General features: G+C 42.2%; 1 long non-coding RNA gene across 2 annotated transcripts; it reads left to right on the top strand.

The window, feature by feature from the left end:
• Positions 1-251: 251 nt before the first annotated feature.
• Positions 252-4730, top strand: LOC141369951 (uncharacterized). Of its 2 annotated transcripts, none has more exons than XR_012373561.1 (4): positions 252-386; positions 1207-1250; positions 3648-3813; positions 4032-4730. It is a non-coding gene; the product is annotated as an uncharacterized lncRNA (long non-coding RNA). The 2 variants fall into 2 exon arrangements; XR_012373560.1 differs by having other exon boundaries at positions 4012-4730.
• Positions 4731-5123: the final 393 nt, after the last annotated feature.

The raw sequence follows: 5123 nt of genomic DNA, 5'->3' as shown, positions 1-5123 counted from the left end.
AAACTCAGCCCTGGGGTGGGACGGGGTCTTGGGAGCAGGATAACAGTTGCTGCTTGCGTTCATCGCCTTGTTTGGCCCCTGAGCAGGTCAGGCTCGGCATGGACAGGCAGTGGACAGAGCTAGTACTGTCCAAACAGGCCTCACTGTCAGTGTTGCCATGGTTACCAACCTCTAGCGCTATCACACAGCAACATCATCGTTACTATGGTTACAGGCACGCATCCCCCTCTGCCACTGCTGCCATTTGCTTGTCATCGCCAGTACCATTCATTCGTTCACTCATTCGTGTATTCGCTCATCCTCTCACTCCACTCATCAACTGGGGGCACAGAGACGAGTAAGTCGATGCCCGCTCTTGGGAGTGCACAGCGGAATGGGGGAGACAGGTAAGCAACCAATGGCGTTGTACATTCTGCAGAGCCCTGAAGAACAATTAGGACTTGCCACATAGATGTTTTGGTAGGAAGGATACTCAGGGGACGCCAGGCAGGAAGGCAATAAGAAGGGCATGAGGGCATCAACAGTATCACCGCCACCACGTGATGCTCCGTGTACTTGGAGAAGAGTAGACTCTATGGTGTCACTGCGGGCAGGTGTAAGGAGAGGAGGCTGGTTGCTGCCACACTGGAGGATCTTTAATGACTCACCATGCTACGGCTCTGGGAGTCTGACAGATCTGGGTTCGAATCCCGAATTTGCCACCCCCTAGTTTAGGGACTTTAGGCACATCATTTCTGCACAGTGTCTGGCATTTAGTAAGTGCCCGGGAAGCCATTGTTTTACTTACTGTTTTGTTTATTTTTTTAAGATTTTTATTTATTTAAGAGAGAGAGCATGAGAGGAGAGAGGGTCAGAGGGAGAAGCAGACTCCCCGCTGAGCAGGGAGCCAGATGCAGGACCCGGTCCTGAGACTCCGGGATCATGACCTGAGCCGAAGGCAGTCGCTTAACCCACTGAGCCACCCAGGCGCCCTACTTACTGTTATTTTTAACCACGCAAAAGAGCTTTGGAAAATCACCAACGTTAACACTTTTGGCCTCTAGGGGGAGCTCAAGTTCCTCTCTCCCCAATGTATCTCCTATTGCCAAATTCCAGAGGAACCAGGGTGGGTGGTTAAGGTCAAGGGTATTATTGGAGGATGAAGTCTGGAAATGGGGCGTTCCTAGAAATTAGTCTACTTGTGTGTGTCCTCTCCTTTGTCCACAGGCTGTCTCTCAAACGGAAGGAGTCCCTACCCAGGCACATGTTAGGTGGGTAAAAATTGGGCCCTGCTCACCTGAGCCAGGGATGCAACACCGGAGTTTGAACCCAAGGCCTTAGATGATTATTCTTTAACTAAGATTTCCCATCAGAACCAACTGGCAGGGTTTTTGGAAATGTGAATGCCCGGGAAATTCTGACTCAGCTGGTTTGCGTTTGATTCCTGAAAGAAGCTCCTTGGGGATTCTAATGTGTTCCCGGGTTAATATCCCAGATATCCTGGCTGCTTATGCCCCGGGGACCAGCACAGAGTAGGCATCTTAGGTATTGTCTAGGCTACTTCTCTTCCTTCTCAAGGACACTATCCGCATCCCCAGAACTCTGCATATATAGCTATAGCCAGAATTGCAATTTTCTTCCATTTGATTGCTTCGTAAATGGGCAACTGATCAGGGATAGGCCAACCAGAATCCATCCCTAAGATTTTTAGAAGTTATTTTATTCAAATTTTAAACATAGGGCACCTGAGGGGCTCAGTCGTTAAGCGTCTGCCTTCGGCTCAGGTCGTGATCCCAGGGTCCTGGGATCGAGCCCTGCGTCGGGCTCCCTGCTCTGCGGGAAGCCTGCTTCTCCCTCTCCCACTCCCCCTGCTTGTGTTCCCTCTCTCGCTGTCTCGTTCTCTGTTAAATAAATAAATAAAATCTTTTAAAAAAATAAAATTTTACACATAAAATATTTCACACATATGCAAGAATAGGGGATAATATAATAAAACCTTTCTGCTCATCACCCATATTTAGCAGCCATGAACGTTTTACCATATTACTTCTATCTGATTTTGCTCTCATCCTGATTCTTTTTCATTACGCGCTTCACTGGCACTAACTCATAGGTAACTCTAAGTTGATGTGTGTCCTGCCCATCCACATTTTTATACGTTCACTATGTAGCTATCCATAAAAATATAGTATTGTTTTGTATATTTTTAATTTTTAAATGAGCTGTTACCTGGCCATTGTTCATATTTACATGAACGGGATCATTCTCAACTTGCTTTCAACATTATTTTCCCAAGATTTGTTCATATATAGCTGTCACATATAGCCCAGGTTCATTCATTTTACCTGAGGAAGAATAGCACATTGCACAAAAACACCATACTTTCTTTATTTACTCTGCTATTGGTAGACAAACAGATTGTTTCTTAATTTTGTTGCAACTGTAGATAATCCTCCAATGAGCATCCTCCAGCATGTCTCGTTGTGTCTAGGAGCAAAATGTTTCTGGGGCGTATACCAAGGGGAGGAATTGCTGGGTCCTGGGATGTGTATATTGTCAAGCTATATTTCCAAATTGCTCTCCAAAGTATTTGCACTGATTTGTGTCCCACCAACAGTGTGCAAGAGTCTCCAGTTCCCCACATCTTTACTAAGAATACTTGGTACTGCTAGACTTTTAAATTTTTGCCCATTTCATTGATGTGATCTGGTATCTTATTGTTGACCTTCGTGTGTGTGTTTCCACAATTATGAGTGAAGTTGGGCATCTTTTCATTTTTCATAGGAAATTCCATTTTCTCCTTTGCGTATTAGTTGTTCATATCCTTTATCTGCTCTTCTGCTGGTTGTATGCCTTTATCTTATTGAAGTTCATTATGTAATCTGAATATTAATCCTTTATAGTTTTCTACTTTGAGAATGTTTCCTCTTGTGATTTAAAAAATGTTTTCATTGAGGACATCTTTCTTTACAGTGGTTTGGGCACAGTAATAGAGAAAACAATGAGGCAGAAAGGAGAGTCAAATGTATCAGTCTTTTCCTTCACGGTTGGTGTTTCCTCCCTTCTTTCTCTCTGTCTTTCCCATGTTCAAGAAATCTTTCCCTAAATAAAACCATAAGATATTCTCTGATACTTTCTTCTAATTATTTTAAAGTCTTTGCTCTCTTACATTTAGGACCTCAAGTTATCTAGGTTTTTGTATATGGCCTTCCATACATATTATTTCACATTGACTCCCATAGAGATGGCCCGTTGTCCCCATACCATACGTTACATGGTTCCGCAGTTCCCCTCTGAATTGTGATGCTATCCCCATCATATAGGGACTTCCAATACTTGTATAATTCAGTTTCTGGGCTATGTTTCCTGTTCTATTGATCTATTTGTTTATCCCTGTGCCAATCCACACAGTTTAGATGAGAATATCTGTATAAGAAATCTTGACATATGGCAGGTATGGCAGAGACTGGCTAGCTTTTCACTATACCTATTTGCTCTTGTTCTTGGGACCACAGCTGGGCTCTGTCTCACAGCCTCCCTGGCAGTAGGTGTGGCCACATGAGTGAGTTCTGGCCCCTGATGTGAAAGGAAACAAAGTACACCATTTCTAGGCATTGCTTACAAAAACTTCCATTCATGATCCTTCATTCTCTTTCCTTTCCCACCAGCTTGATGCAAACATGCATGGTGACAGATGGGAACCAGAAATGGAAAAAGACTCGGTCTACAACTTGCTGCTTGAGGGAGAGATGCCCACTGATCCGGAACGTCCATTTTGGATTTATAGAAGCCAGAAATAAACTTCTATCATGTTTGAGTCATAAAGATGTTGAGGTTTGTTTCAGCTACCGTCACCCTAATACAGTAGGGCTAAGTATCTCCCTGTCTTCTTGTTCCTCTTCAAAATTGTCTCAGGTATTCTTGGCCCTTATCGTCATAGGAATTTTAAGATTAGTTTACCAAGTTTCTTCAGAAAGCCTTGCTGTGCCTTTGGTTGGAATTCCATTTAATTTCTGTTTTTTTTTTTTTAAGATTTCTTATTTATTTGACAGACAGAGCACAAGCAGGGGGAGCAGCAGAGGGAGAGGGAGAAGCAGGCTCCCCACTGAGCAAGGAGCCCGACGTGGGACTCAATTCCAGGACCCTGGGATCATGATCTGAGCCGAAGGCAGACATTTAACCAACTGAGCCACCCAGGTGCCCTCCATTTAATTTCTATATTAATATGTGGAGGCTCACTATCTTTACAACACTGAGCGTTTCTACTGATAAACATAAATGATTTATTTAGATATTATTTCTAGATGTTATTAGATTCAGTTTTATTAGATCAGTAAAGATATATAATTCATTTTTACCTAGATCTTGTGTATCTTCTGTTACATTTAGTCACAGTTATGTTGATTTTGTTGCCATTGTAAATGAAATCTTTTTCTTTTTCACACTCTGTGTCCTAATTGGTTGCAGCTGTTGCATAGAAGCCCCAGTAGTTTTTGAATATTTATCTTGTATCTGGCAACCTTGGCAAATATTCTCGTTAGTTCTAATGATGTATATTTTTGGGATTTTCTACATAGAAAATCGTATAAAAGATGTTTTTACTTGCTATTCCCACTGCCTAGAACTACCTTATCCTACCTGCTTCACTCCTTCAGGACCTTCAGGCATTTTTCAAATATCATTGAATCAGTGAGGCCTTCTTTAACCCCATGCAAAATAACACACACATGCACATGCACACACCTTCTTTATCCCCCTTCCCCTACATTTTTTTTTTTTAGGACCGACATATTATAAATTATTGGTTTGTTTTTGTCTGCCTCTTCCACTACAGTGTAAGCTCTATAAGAGCAGGAACTTAGATATATTTTTATTTTTATTATTTAAAAAATTAGAGTAAAGTTTTAAGATTTTATTTATTTTTAAAAGAGTTTATTTAAAAAAACTTTTGTATTTACTTGAGCAGGGGGAGGGGGAGAGGGGGAGTCCTGTTTTTTTTTTTTTTTAAGGTTTTATTTATTTATTTGAGAGACAGATAGAGCAGGCGTGCAGGGGGAGGGGCAGAGAGAGACGGATAAGCAGAGCCCGACGTGGGCTCTAGCTCATTACCCTGAGATGATGACCTGAGCTGAAACCAAGAGGTG

This window comes from Callorhinus ursinus, unplaced genomic scaffold, assembly GCF_003265705.2.
Source record: "Callorhinus ursinus isolate GAN/ISIS: 27379988/994484 unplaced genomic scaffold, GSC_fseal_2.0 scaffold24, whole genome shotgun sequence".
Lineage (NCBI taxonomy): Eukaryota > Metazoa > Chordata > Mammalia > Carnivora > Otariidae > Callorhinus > Callorhinus ursinus.
Note: the sequence above shows the minus strand (reverse complement) of the source record. Positions and strands in the feature narration are given on the sequence as shown.